The sequence below is a fragment of the Coffea arabica genome, chromosome 8e, assembly GCF_036785885.1.
Source record: "Coffea arabica cultivar ET-39 chromosome 8e, Coffea Arabica ET-39 HiFi, whole genome shotgun sequence".
Classification (NCBI taxonomy): domain Eukaryota; kingdom Viridiplantae; phylum Streptophyta; class Magnoliopsida; order Gentianales; family Rubiaceae; genus Coffea; species Coffea arabica.
The window spans coordinates 42,700,792-42,716,474 of NC_092324.1; the positions used below are offsets into that span (position 1 = coordinate 42,700,792).

General features: G+C 31.8%; 1 long non-coding RNA gene across 1 annotated transcript; it reads right to left on the reverse strand.

The window, feature by feature from the left end:
- Nucleotides 1-7,154: 7,154 nt before the first annotated feature.
- Nucleotides 7,155-7,992, reverse strand: LOC113705042 (uncharacterized). Its single transcript, XR_003451726.2, has 3 exons — nucleotides 7,823-7,992; nucleotides 7,692-7,731; nucleotides 7,155-7,534 (listed from the first exon to the last, which is right to left on the reverse strand). It is a non-coding gene; the product is annotated as an uncharacterized lncRNA (long non-coding RNA).
- Between the last annotated feature and the right edge of the window lie 7,691 nt (nucleotides 7,993-15,683).

Genomic DNA, 15,683 nt, shown 5'->3' on the forward strand with positions numbered 1-15,683 from the left:
TAAATGGTCCTAAGATAATTAGGTTCTAGATAACAAGTGGTTCTAGATAATTAGATTTCACTATGATTATGAGGTAATAAATAGTCCTAGATAGTTTTAAGGATTTTTTGAATGAGTACATATTCGACACTCATTAACATACCTATATTACACCAAATTTATCAATGTCGATACACACAATTACCATTATTACACCCTTGCATCTAGACATTTTCTAAATTAATTAACACTTTTCGAAAAACCCCTCTTAATGAGTGCTCGACGGCTGTTAGCCAAAAAAATAATTTAACATGGACCTTTTAATTAAAACCCAGAAAAAAAAAAAGAACAAGAAGAAGAATTTAGGAACTACATGTGTTTTTTTTTTTAAAAAAAAAAAGGCAAGAGAACATATATTGCTTATAACACGTAACTTAATTATGACCATATATATAGCACATTCGACAAAAAATCGATCTGCATCTTTCATCTTTCAATTACTCTCCCTTTCTTGAATATCAAGAATAACCTTTTTGACTGTACTTATAATAACCTTTCGAAGTCAACAAAAGAATTTGATTTCTTGTCATGACAAGGAGTTGTACATTACCTTCAAGCGGTCCATTCTGCTTCATAGTACTGTACATGCAAGTACGCAAAAGTGGTAATATACGAGCCCATATGTTTTAGAAGGTGCAAAAGTTTGATTCTACTTCACAGCTTTGTGCTTCTTGCTTTGGAAGGCAGCTATAGCAACTGATTTTCCTTTGAAATTCGTCTTTTTTTTTCTTTTTCTTTTGAAACTTTAAAATTTTTAAAAAGTAAACAAATTGTGGTTTCTACAGAATTGCAACTTTTTTTTTTTTTTCACTTTGTAGATGCCCAGTTGTTATGAAGTGAATTCTGGCTACCAAGGACACATATCCACATCTCTTTTTGACGTGAAAAAGGGAAAAATGATTCCATGTAAGAAAGCATCAAAGCTCATCCTATTTGTTACGAGTAAGCTTCTTCTATCCGCTTTTTCTTTCTCTCAAATGTCACTAGTTTGACTCTTTCCTTCAGTAGCAAGCAAGCTAAAATAGACCTACCAAGGTAGTCTCCAACTTTCCAGAGAGTGAGAATCTTCTTTGTGTTTTCTTCCCCCACAATCACGCAGGCTTTTAATCACTTTCTTGAAAATCTGTATCCTCTCTAATCAAGTAGATCGAGCATCGGGGCTCCTTCCATGAAAGAACAATAACAAAACAAGTTCCTAGTCCATTAAAGAGGAAATGTGAAATTAATCTATATATATAAACAGAAAAAAAAATCCTACTTTTTTTTGTCCCAAAATCTCCTGCTAGAATGGCACCGGATGCGTACAAATTCATCTGACAGCACGTTGGACTTTCCAATTCCGGCCAGCCCAAGCTAATTACCTAATACTAGTAGTCAAGCTCGACCACAGCTCAAGTAGCTGTCCCCGTAACCACCACTACCAGCCCCAAGTGGCTAAATTCGAATTCGGAACATCAAGCTATCACCTTAGTAGTTTCTACAATGAAAAATTTTGAATATCCTTTTGAATATCATATTTTTAAGTTAAAGAGTAACTGTCCGTTTGGATTCCTTGTTTTTGCCTCTATTTTTGAAAAATTGTTTTTCACATTCCAAATGCTACAGTAATGTGTATTTTAAAAACAATTCCAAAAACACCCATATCCAAACATTATATCAAAAACAACTCCAAATATACATAATATGTATATTTCAATTATCTATATTATATATATATATATTTTTTTATTAATATAAATTGAAATATACAAATTGAAAATTATATATTTATATATTATATATTATATAAATATTTATCTACATTAATATTATACATAATATTGTATATTATACATAATATAATATAATATAAATAATATGTAATATTTATACATAATATATTATGTACATTATATTATAATATATACATTATTAATGTGCTTTCATAAATATATTTATTTTATGTATTATATATAATATAATACATTTATAATATATTTTTATATTTTTATATAAATATATAAATTTATTTATTTATAAATATTTATAAATGCATAAATGTATATAAATATAAAATTATAAAAATTATAAATTATAAAAATACTCAAAAATATGTTTTAAAAATACCTCTAAAAATAATCCAAAAAACATCTACAGTAAAAGTTTTTCATATAGTTTTTGAAAAATAACCCCAAAAACAACTAATCCAAACTAACTTGTATTTCAAAAATGAAATGCTACTGTGTTGTTTTTGAAAAATAATGCCAAAAACAGCTAATCCAAATGGACCCTAAGTTTTTTATACACTGTTAGTGTACGATTTTTTTATATATTAACAAGTTTAGATCATATCAATAACATGAATTTAAATTTGAAAGTCAAAACATACACATGTGGCATACATCCATAGCTGTTAGTGTAAAAAAAAATTTCTATATTGTCAGTGTATAAAAAGTTAATCCAAAGTTAAATTCACCGTTAAATGATAAAATAAGTGACTTTTAACTGTTAGATTATAACAATTTCAATTAGTTAAATTATAGGGTTTTCCTCTAAGTATACATTAGTCAATTTCCCAGGGCTCAATTTTTTTTCGTCTGTTTCAATTAGTCTATTTGTATCAATTTAAAATCGTTGGAAGAAATTCACAAGAAAGAAGTTGGAATGGCAGTGAATAAAAAACAAATGTATTTCAAACATGACAAGAAGATTCAAATGAGCCTAGAAGTATATAACCTATATAATTATACCGGTGGTGGAAAGTTCGTCAGGAAAATCATCAATATTCTGTAAAGCTGCGAGTATCTAGTCGATAGCACAAAGCAAAGAGCTATATACATTGACATCGGTTCTTAAATTCATATTGGAATCCAATTAACATACAACTCCAACTGGTGAAATTTCCAAAACTTAACCGCCAAAAAAAAAGAAGAAGAAGAAACGAGAAACTAGTAATAAGAACAGAAGAAGAAATCTAGTGTAGGCTACTAAATCAAGTTTTAATAGTCAGTTGTTTGCTTAGGTGACGGTATTTGATTGGATAAAATAAATTGGCTACTTGTTTGTTTTGACGGCAGTTTGATAACTCAATTAATATTTAGAAAAAACATAATGTCACTCCCCAGTTTTTCCATATCGTTTGCTCCTTGAATTTTTTTTCCTGAGGTTACCATCATATTCTCTATCACAATTCAGGTGCATATTAAAATTAAGTAAAAAATCAAACAGACCAGCCAAGATAGTTTACAAAGTTTCCTCAAGGCACGAGTCAAGATATATATATATGTGCGTGTGCGTGTGACGACTGGAAAATTCGCTCATATTTTCTTAAAATTTTCTCTTATTTTGATTAAATTATTTTATAATATCTTTACTACTCATTTACTCCCTCAATAGTTGTAAGAAACAATAGAATTAAGAGTTTTGCCCTTAGTTTTATAATTAGGACAAATTAGGGTTTTCACGACTTTTGGTAGTGTGATTAATTATGGAGGTGTGTGTACTAAATTCGGGTGGTTAAGAGTGAGTTTTAGATAAGAGAAAGTGTGTGATTAGAAGTGATAATAATAAGTTAGTGAATCATAAGTTAAAACACTCGTACGGGCGAGTTAAGGAAAAACGGTGTGAACCAACATGTACCGTTTGTTACCGATTGAATACACCACTTGAACACTACTTTATTACCTTAATCTCCTTGCTATTATATCAGAAATATCAGCCCTTCATTAGCCTTAAAGTGGCCAAAAATGTTGACCAAGAAAAGAGGAAAAGAAGGAAAAAATTTGAGACTTAATTAATCTTGCGGTGACACTTGGCGGCAATCCATCCAATTTTGACCAAACCAATTTCCTATCTTCTTATCTTTCTTTTGGCTTCATTTCTTCTTCCTTTCTTCTTCATGTTGGCTGAGCTTCAAGAGAGGAAAAAGAGAGAAAAACCACTTCAACTCCAACCTTGAATCCATCTTGTTTGAGTGAAATCTCAAAAACTAAACCGATTAAACTTCTCTTTTGGTATTGGGACAGCTTTGTGTGGTAAAATTTTGGGAAGAAAGGGATTTAGTTTTCATTTACAAGCAGCTTTTGGAAGGTATAATGCTTGCCCTTCCTTTCCTCCTACTTATTCTTGTTAAAATTGGGAAAGACGCCTATGTCCTTGGTTCACTATGGTTGATTATATAGTTTTGGATGATATAGTGGAATGTTTAGCTAGGGTTTACATTTTTCAGCCTTGCTTATGGTTGTTTATCTAGTAATTGATGGTATTGAGCTGGTAATTGATAGTTTTGATGATATAGTACTTGATAGTAGTGAGTTAGGATATAAATTTAGAGTAGAAGTGAATTTCCACCTTTGATAGTGGAATCTGCCCTGTTTTTACACTGTATGTTCGTTCATGAGAGAGGTCAAATCAGGCCTTGCTCAAAACATAAAAAGTTGTAGGGAATTGAGTTAACTAGCTACCTGTAAAATTTCAACTCAATCGGAGTACTGTAGCTTGTGAAATGACTAAAATACCCCTGACTGCCAAATGCCCAGTTTAACCGACAGTTTTCTGTTTTCTCTGAGATTTCATTTTTTGACCTTGAAGATGCAAGAACTGGGTGTTGATATCTTCATAGGAAATATAGGTCTCTGTCTTAGTTTCGAAACGCCATAAAATTTACCCCAATCCGATAAGCGTAACTTCAGTTGTGACCAAGACGCTGGAAGATGTCAAACCTGTTACTTAGCTATTTGTCTTTAAAACTAGTTTCCAGCTTTGATTTTGATGGTTGCATTACTAGAATTGCCTTGTATTTGGATGACATTGAGCCTAGTTGAAGGGCTATTGTGTTAAGATTGCTTATGTGTGAATTTGGGCTGAGTTGAGGAAAATAATGAAGTCATAAATGGCTGAAAAATAGCTAAATACAAAGGGCATGTCGCCCAAATTTTCACTCGAGAATTAAGCGTGTGTACTCACGACTTGAGCGAAGATTTGAGGTCGAATTGAACTTGGATTGTCTATGGTATTCGTGTCTTCTTTCGTAGAGGTATATAAGCTAAAATTTCGTCGAAACTCGTACCCTTGAAAAAATGAAAGTAGCGACCATTCGGAATATGTTTTCCTCGTCTTTTAGCCACTTTACGAACTTAAACGTTTTAACCGCTTCCTTATTGAAACTAAAAGAGCGAGCATGAGTTTTTTAGGGTGTGATAAGCCAAATGAATACTACTTAAATGAGTTTCATTTATTTGATTTTCTTGAAGCGAAACTCCTATGTTTCGAATTCTAGAGAGTTCTACATTCTTAAATGATATTTTATCGCAGATTTGGATTCCAACCAAGGAGTTGGGCCTGAATGTAATTTTGAAAAGCACTGGACCTTTGGTGAGTGCTTCCAAATATATGATTGAACTTGATTCTTGCTTTAAATCCTTTACCAACGTGATCGGATAAGATTTACTTGGTTTGGTCGGGCAAGTGTGTACTTTATCGCACTTGACCTAATTCAACTAAACACTTAATATCTCATTCATGCTTGTACAAGTAACTTGATTTGCATTGACCTGTACTTGTATTTGTACTTGTGTTTGACTTGTAAGTGCTGAGCGGCAGTATGTACCACACTCTATCCGAGTGGGAAGTGTCTCTCATTCTCGTCTCCGTATTTTTTCTCTTGATTAAGTCGATTGGTCATCGACTATGTTGACTACTTGGGAACCCAAACCCCACTAGCTAGTTAATCGAGTTGAGCCGGCAAGGGTTTGATCGATTAGATAATAAACCATGGGTCTCTTGTTTTATTCGAGTGGAGTGATACCTTCTCGACTAATCGGTATGCTCGAGTATTACCACCAGTGTTTAGTTGGTGTTTGGGTTCGGTAAGGGGGCTGAATGGTGGACGGGTTGTTGTTAAGCGAAGCACTACTGGATTGGTTACTTTACTCGAAAGTTGACGGAGTGTCAACTACTACTTGATCAAACTCTGGTGAAGCAACGGAAATTTGGCTCCTGAGAGCCTTCTGTATCTTTATACTTTGATTGTTATTCGTAGTGTTATTGTTTCTTTTAGAAAAAAAGAATTTTACCCTCGCTCATTTTGAGATTTGCTACTTGAAGTGTTATTGCTCACTTTTATGAACTTGTTATGCTTGCTACTTTGCTACTTTGATACTTGCATTTTGAATAATGGTCAACTTGCTGTTTGGAACCTCACTGAGTTTTAACTCACTCTATTCCGTTAAATTTGTTTTCCTTACAGGGGGTACGAGCAAGGGCGTAAGACTGGTACAGGCTAGTATAGTCTAGTTTTTAAAATTTTGCGATTGTACTCGCGCTAGAGCTAGATTAGGGCTGAATGTTTCTAGAACTCATATCTTTTGATATATTTGGGATTGTATGGATTATTGAAATAGAAATGAATGTATTTGTACGTTCCAAGTTTGGGAACTGTTATTTCCTTTACTCGTGAGGTTGTAACCTATTTTATTTAAAGTGAGTGAGTGAGTCCTGACGAGAGTTGGGCAGGCGGTCTGCTAAACCCTAGGATACGCCCTAGGGGGAGATGGGGTCGTCACTGTGTGTGTAAAAAAAACTTAAGCACTTCATTTCCCACAAGGTGCACGAGGCCTCACAAGTTCCATTTCCCACAAGTCTGCTCTTGGGTGTAACTGAGTTAGAAGATGGTGTAACAAAAGTTTAAATGTGGTGTAACAAAGTTACAATTGAATATGTTTTTCTTCAACAAAAGAACCTGATGCTCCTTCGGTTTTTATTGTTTAGTGATGTAAGTATGTGACAAATTAAACTGTCAGCTGGTTGGTAAGACGAAGCACTTCATGTACGTGTGAATAAACCTTAGCACATGTTTTGTACCCTACATTTCCCCCTTGAACTGCAAATGATGAAAATTTTACTGCCCGTAGGGAATAATAGTGCCTGGCGTCCAATCTATGTGGATTTTTCAATTTCTTAACTTCCAGGTTTGTTACTTTCGGTCAGTATTGACAACATGTTGTCCAATTAGAGCTTCGCTACCAGAATACAGAAGTTCATCCCTTTTCATAATAATCTGCATTTATGCGTTATCTGCTACAGAAACTCTGAACTTTCATAATATCTGTTACATGGTAGAATAATCTGGTTTAGACTTACCCCAAGTACAATAATCTCGCATAGAATCTCCTTCAAGGCTTTAAGGCCAAGTAACAGACAGACTTGTAAGTTGTTACTATTCAGGGACATATTACAGAATTGTTCCAAAAAGTTTCACTATCGGCACATGAAGCCATGTTACAAGACTACTAAACGGTAAGTACGTTAGAAAGCCTGTTATTTTTGGCACAACGAACAAAAAAAGCCTTCAAACCAATAGCAGTAATATTTTATCTCCAAATAACACATCAAACTATGCAGCGAAAGAGGGCAAATGCACAGTTAGATGTTTATAATTGGTCTTTGAACACTACTTGACATTGCCAAAATAGTAGATATTATCCCCTTCAAGCAAACATTGTGTGTTTCCCAAGGCCTGCAAAGATTATCAAGTAAAAGTTTTCTGATCAGTCATTGTACGATTTGTTTCTTGGTATGCCACTGATGGTGCTGCAACTAATTTTTTTTAACTAACAAAAGAAACTGAACAAACGTGCTGGATGATATAAACTATAAAGCGATATCTTGCTTACATGATCACACAAATATTTTGCAGGAATGAAGGGACAACACCTGCAAAATCCAAACATAAAAATTTTCACTCGGAGGGAAGATTAGGAGGGAGTCAGAGTAGAAATTGAGTCTGCAAAAGTGAGAAATTTACGCTCGAGTAGACACTCGACCGTGTTGGTTTCTGTCCAGGTGACTTTCGCACAAGTCATCAAATGGAGTGGAAAGGTGTATTTGCCATTTTGCCTATCCATGAAGGAACGCCAAACAAAACATAGAGAACCAGTATTCATCAAATGGAGTGGAAAGATATATCTGCCATTTTGCCCATCCAACACCCTTGTTGATGCCTGTTTTAACTACTAATTTATAGACAATTTGTCCACTGTTTCTTATCCCGTCAACTGAGAAATTGAACCAGATGAAATCCATCTAATCAGTAGATGGTAAATTAGTAAAATCTGCTTCTGTTTTTTTTTTTTTGGTTAAGCACTTGTTGGACAGCCAAAAAGAACTCCATGAGAGACCAAAAATCAGGTCAATGAAACTTTAAAGAAGCTCTCTCGAAATTTCTTGGATTGGTCAGTAATCAGTATAGTTTTGTGATGCCTTATTAAGAAGTTACAGAAGGACAGATATGGCCATATTGTATAGACATAATGATCCGACAACTTTATTCCTTGAAATTTTCTTTTTGACTAGACTGGATAGATTCTCTATTGGAAATCAAAGGTGCCAAGACCAAAACAGATAAAAGTTACAGAAGTCATCATTTGCATAGGCTAGCAAAGAAGATAGAGCTACAATTTAAACTTCGAATTAATACCATTTCATTGCTTGATTGCTTAATTTTGAGGCTTACTCTTAAGTTGTGCCCTATAATGTGGATTGATTAGTAATTTGCCCATCCGAAACATACAAATTGACTCGACAAATGGTCAAACACGTTGATTAGATTTAGATTTAGATTTTATCTTTTGATTTTTTTTTTTGGAGTTTTAATGTGATATTCTATTGATTTTCCACATCTGTAGTATCAAGTGTTCGTTCTAGATCTGTAGGATTAAGTATTTGTTTTTCAAATATGTTTGTATCTATGTATGGTTGATGTAATTTCTGTTAATAGTGCAGATTTAATGAAATGATGCTGTGTTTTATCCAAACAAAAAAAAAAAGATTTTCTGTGTTTGGTAAGTGTGGAAAGGGATTCATATCCTCATATGCATAATGCTTTGAAGGTTTACCTTTAAGTTATTACATTTTTTTCTATTCAAAAATATTGCAGTGTCCAAGAATTAGTATACAACTGCAGATGTAATTATAAAAATCATATTTTTTTTACTAAAAGTTTTTAGTTTCTTATGATGATTTATTTATTTTTAAATGCTTTCCATGACAAAATATCAGTATATATCAGAAGGAAATATTAATAAGGACAAACAAGGAAAAATGAGTGTGAAATATTTTTCATGAATATTTATTTTCCACTTTTTTTTGTAATAAGGAATTATTACTTACCAAAAAAATAGAATGCTATTTTCATAAAAAAAAAAAAAAAAAACTTTTGTATACCAAGGAGACCCTGTTTGCATACACAACTACTAGTACTTTCTCACATTCAAGAAGACCCTGTTTGAGTAATTTTCATTCTCAATTCTATACCCATTTTTCCCATCAATCCACAACTGAAATTTGGGTAGAATTTGCAAACTCAAAGGCACATAACGTAAAAACAATCAGATTAAACATTACAAAGTGCTCTGATGGTGTTAGCACCAACTATGCTTGTAACACCCTTTGTTAAAAAAAAAAAATTATTGAGGAAAGCGGATGCCCATTTTAATTACTACCAATTTATAGAGGAAATCTGTCCACTGTTTCTCTAGATTTTTGTAATAGTTCCTTCAGTGTGGAAAGTGACTATAGAGAACAACTATAATAAAATTTAATTTGATTTTCGTAAATTCTACATTTTAACTTTTGTTGACAATTGAAAAATATAGATACAAAAGCAAGCCAGAATAGGGATGGCAATGGGGGCGGGTGCCCGCGGGTGTCCGCCCCGCGGGGGGCTCACGGGGCGGGGGTTGGGGCGGGGGGTGGGGCGGGGGCGGGGGGGAAATTTTTCCCCCCGCTTAGAAACGGGGCGGGGGGCGGGGGTATACTCCCCCGCCCCGCCACCCGCAAAAAAAAAAAAAATATATATATATATATATATATATAAATGACTATATATTATATGTAAGTTAATTAGTTATAAACTTATGATAATGATATTATTAGTTAGATGTATTATATAATGTATATTAGTTTATGTAATATAATTGATATTATCAATTATATGAATAATTATACATGTCTACTAATAGAATTTATTAATTAGTTATACTAAATTTACTAATACATTTATACTAAATTTCTAGTTACACTTAATAGAATAACACTTTTTTCTCAAAAAAAAGCACAAACACAATGATGAATTAGTGATTGCATTTGTACTAAAAGTGAAAATTTGACTATTTTAGTTATATTTATTTCATCATATTGGATTGTATTCAAATAACTTCTGTTTGATTGTTTTTATGAGTTTCAATTGTAAAATTACAATGAATAATAATTTGGCGATGTGTTGATATTTTAGTACTTGATTATTTATTAAAATTTAATTATAATAAAATTATATAATAAAATTTTATTAACCCCGCGGGTGCCCCCGCGGGGGAAGCGGGGCAAGGCGGGGCGGGGGCGGGGCGGGGCGGGGGGAGCGGGAGGCGGGGGACGGGGCGGGGGATGGGGGGAACTAATAGGCAACGGGGCGGGGGACGGGGGAGGGGTCCCCCGCCCCAACCCCGCCCCGTTGCCATCCCTAAGCCAGAACATCTAAAAAACTAAAAAACCAATCTGAAGTAATCAATAGGAGCCATAACGCACCTGATTCATAAATGGTACTTACTTGATTTCCCCAAAATTAAGCACTTAAATAGCAAAAAAAAAAAAAAAAAAAAAAACGACGACTAACATAAAATACTAAAGTCAGTAGTGGGATTCTTTGGTAAAGTAATGAGCCCAGAAACTAAAGACCTTAAAGAAGCTTTCTCGAAATTTCTTGGGTCCATCAGCAGAATTGAGGTATAGATATCTCCGACTTCTTTATTTAGTAGATATGTTCTCCAATGGGAATTAAAGGCACCAACGGTCCAAACTGAAAAAAAAAAAAAACAGAAAAAGTTATAATATCATCGTTTGCATAGTAATTGAGTCTTTGTCCAATTGTCTAAACTCTTTTTTTTTTTTTTTGGGCGACAGTGGTTATAATGAGTAAATATGTTAAGATAATTATACGAATTTGACAAATTTGCTGGACAATTGGTCGAGCCTAAAATCATTGGATTCGTTTCTGACGGGGAATATCTATGGTGTGAAAATGTAAGTTAAAATCAAAAGCGAAAGCACAAAAGCCAACAAAATGATTAAAGTTCAACAACAGCAACCATCACTTTTGAAACTGCTAGGTCATTGCCCTCTCCACTTTTCTTTCGCTTGAGTGGGGAAGAGGAATTTTGGTAACTTTCGGCCAACTTCTTAGATAATGTAAAATAATTGTTTTTTCTTGGTCTACAGAGATTTTAAATTTTACAAGGGGAAATGAAGAAAGGAGAAGGGGCAAAAGGAAAACTTTGAGAGTCAAATCAAAGATTTCATTTTTAATTGAGTAATATCTTTATTAGTTAAATTAAGGGTTAAATGCAACTTTATCCTTAGTTGCGCTTTACTCCCCTAAACTCATTAAATAAATACTTTGCCCCCTATTTGATATTTTAAGACAAAAGTGCCCTTACTATTTTATTTTATTTATTTATTCCCTTAGTTTTCCTTTTCCACTACTTTCTTTTATTTTTTTATTTTTGTTCTTTTACTATTTTCTTTTCTCACTTCTCTTATATCACTATTTTGTTTCACTGTCCTATTAGTATTTCTAATTTGCATGTTATTATAATACTATAATTATTTATCATTTATAATTTTTTTGTTTTATTTATTTACACTATTAGAAAATTCAAGACAAACTGTAAAGGCATAAAAAAGGGATAATTTCAGAAACCTCCTTTGAGATTTTGGACAATTTTACTGAGCTCCCCAGTGGTTTGGAAAATTACACCTACCTCCCTTGATTTGATAGTTTTAGTAACAAAACCTTAAAATAATATTGACTTTGTCAAATTTTTAAATAAATATCCAAAAATGCCCTTGTGTAATAAGTTTTAATTTATTTTTCTATACAATTATTAGGCTATCTAGTGTAATTATAAAGAAAAGGTGCCAAAATTTTCATGTCCATATATACTATTTGATAAACAACTATAATAATCATTTTATCACTATGATAGGATACTTTTGATGGTATTTTATTATGGATTTATATTTATAAGATAGAAAAGAAAATGTTGAAATAATTGATTTAGAGTTTATGAAATTTTCAAGTAATGGGATTATCAAAACTTAGAAGTGATTTTGGGCCATTTCTTTTTTATTTATTGTTAATTTTAATGCCAAAAGTAGAAACTAATATTAGCAAAAACCATTGGATTACATATAAAATTAACTCATAAAAAATCACTAGTTTGACATTTGGTTATAATAGAAACTAGAGGTAATAGTAGTAGTTTTACAATTTTATTGACAAAAAATTAAAATAAAAAGGAATAAGAAGGAAAAATAATGAAAAAATAATTTTAAAAGTCATTCTAACTATAAGTATACCAAACAAGGAAATTTCATTAAAATAGTTAAGGGTAGTATTGTCATTTTAAATGATAAGGGAGGTATTTGTAATTTTAAAAACCCCGAGGGAGTTAAATGAAATTATTAAAAATCTCAAGGAAGGTTTCTGAAATTATTCCCGTGAAAAATTAATATATGCATGTCATAATGAAAAAGTGTATATTACTAGTAATTTGATTATTTAAAAAGATATTAGAAAACTAGAATATTAAATTACTAAATATTTTAAAGTATATCCCAAAAAATAAAGTAACTAGTAGTTTTGTTGACTTTTTTTAATGTATAGTTGATTAACGACTATGTTTTTACAATCTAAAATTGTTACTATTGTTAATAAAAATTAATTTATTCTAAACTCTAGACGCATTGAATTAAGTAATATATGCCTTATGTGCATAGATGACATATATTTTGTTATAGCATAGATTTTATGATAATTATTGCTTCCAATAATAAAAAGACATTCTTTCTAACGTTTAGGAGTTTTTGAGGGGTAGAAAAAGATGGAAAGCTTTTGATTTGGATGAATGAGGTGCAACTGTTATGGTTACCAAAGTTTTTTGGGCGGAAAGCATTAGACAAGTTGAGAATGCCCAATAAAATTTTTCTAAATGCCAATTTTGTCCTCAAATGTGAATTGAACAAATTTTTATTTACATATATATAAATATATATATATATATATCCAAAACCATCCATTTTTCCTACTTTAACTTCCAAACAACATTAAAATCTCTTCTCTTCATTTCTCTTCTTTTCTTTTCTTTCATAACTTAACATTTCCCATCTTTTATTTTCTAATCTAAACATCCAAACAAGCTATGAGAGTAAAGTTCAAGGGGATTTAGTGCTTTTAACCCTTGAATTAAATCTTGGAAAAATCGTTCAAAACATCCCTTATATTTTGCAAAATAACTTTTTTCGTCCCTCGCATTGAAAAATATAATTTTACATCCCTTACAAATTCACACTGATAAACTTTGGTCCCTATCTAGGTTTTCGACTAGTTTTTGGTCGGAATCCACCACGTGCCTTGCATGTGATTATTTTTTAAGGACAAATTTGTCAAATCAATTTTACATAATTTGATTTATAGTCCCTCACATTTTACAAAATAAATTTTTTTGTCCCTTACATTTTATAAAATAAATTTTTTTATTCTTCACATTTTTCAAAATGGATTTTTTCATCCCTCATTGATCATGTATGCGAATAATTTTTTTTAGGAAAAATCGTTCAAAACGTCCCTCACATTTGGTAAAATGACTTTTTACGTCTCTCGCATTTAGAAGTATAATTTTACGTTACTTTCAAATTCACATTGGTCAAATTTGTTTCCTACCTAGGGTTCCAATTAGTTTTTGGTCGGAATTTATCACGTGCCTTACAGGTGATCATTTTTTAGGGGTAAAATTATCAAATCAAAATTTACATAATCCAATCTATAGTCCCTTATATTTCACAAAATAAAGTTTTTCATTCCTCACATTTCATAAATGAATTTTTTCATCACTCATTGACCATGTGTGTGAATAGTTTTTTTTTAAAATTCATGTATATATCTATTGGATTTCAACTGAATAGTACCAATAGCATATAATATATCTCTATTTGATTTCACCTGAATAGACTTATTGTAGTTGTGCAAATGCTATTCAATAGATATATACATGAGTTTAATTCTAACAATTTTGTTTTAAACCTATATATATATATATATATATATATCTATTTGATTTCACCATATGAATCTATTCAATATTTGTAGCTTTTTCTCTTTTGGTAATAATTCATGTATTGAGTTGTGTAATAAGGCCATCTAATTAATCGATTCTTACTCGAATTCCATAGTTATGCTAACAAATTGCAGTTTAAATTTGAAATTTTTACTCGCCACTTTTAAGACTAACAGTTGAATTTCTTATCTTGTGATTGTTTTAAAATTTGAAAATGTCAATCACTTACTTCTTTTTGTCATACTTTTATTTTGTGTATTTTTATGTCCAAATTTAATTCGATATAAACACTTGATAATGTTTAGGATGAAATGCCTTCTTTGTTTTTAATTTTCGAGTAAAAGGAAATTAATATGAGTGAAAAACTAACAATTTTTTAAACCCCTGTATATATTTATTTAATTTCACATGAATAGTACGTTCAGATGAAATCAAATAGAGATATGTTAGAAACTATTCGTATTGTTCACGTGAAATCAAATAGATAAATATATGAGTTTTAAAAAAAAAGTTATTCATACACATGATCAATGAGAGATAAAAAAATTTATTTTATAAAATATGAGAGACTATGGATTGAATTATGTAAATTTTGATTTGATAATTTTGTTCTTAAAAAATGATTACGTGCAAGGCACGTGATGAATTTCACCCAAAAACAAGTCGAAAACCTAGATAAGAATCAAATTTGATCAATGTGAATTTGTAAGGGACGTAAAAGCATACTTTTAAAGTGAGGGATATAAAAAATCATTTTATAAAATATGAGAAATGTTTTGAACGATTTTCTCATGTGGTTACTTTGGACTTGGAATAACAAAAAGTTCATGGCTTTAGATGCCATGCAGCTACTTTTTGACTCTCTTGCGACCATAAATTGTTTTTTTATTTCTTTTTTTCTCTTTTTCTATACAACTGGACTAGGGGATTTGTTTATTCATTCATATTACACAATTCTTTAACTAAAGAATCTACTTCTTACAAGGTACCTTTTTTTTTCCCTGCTAGAAGCCGACTTCAAGCTTTTTGTGAGAAATTGCAAAACTTGAGGATCAATTTCTTAAGCACTTGACTAATGTGTTAGGATGGCAGGTAATTGAATCAGGGTTTGTAATTGGGGGAAGCCAAACGATGTCGTTTTGATTAATTGGGGGATTTAAAAGTTAGTTAGTCGGTTAGTGGCTGATCACGTGGATTGTAATAAATAAGGGACCCATTGTCTTGCATTGGACAAGAAATAACAAGAATCTGTTTTCATTCTCTCAGTCTCTCTCTCTCTCTCATTCTCTCCGAATCTCTCTCTATTCTCACCTTCTTCCTAAATCCTTCTCAATTGAGCAATTAATCACTGTCGATGCAAGATTAATTGCTTCTGTTCTTAACAATTGGTAATCAGAGCTTAGATCCTTGGAGTACGAACAATTCCATGGCAGAAGGTACGCGATTCAGATCATTGGAAGAGCAAGTAAAAAGACAAGAAATCAAGCTCCAAGAACT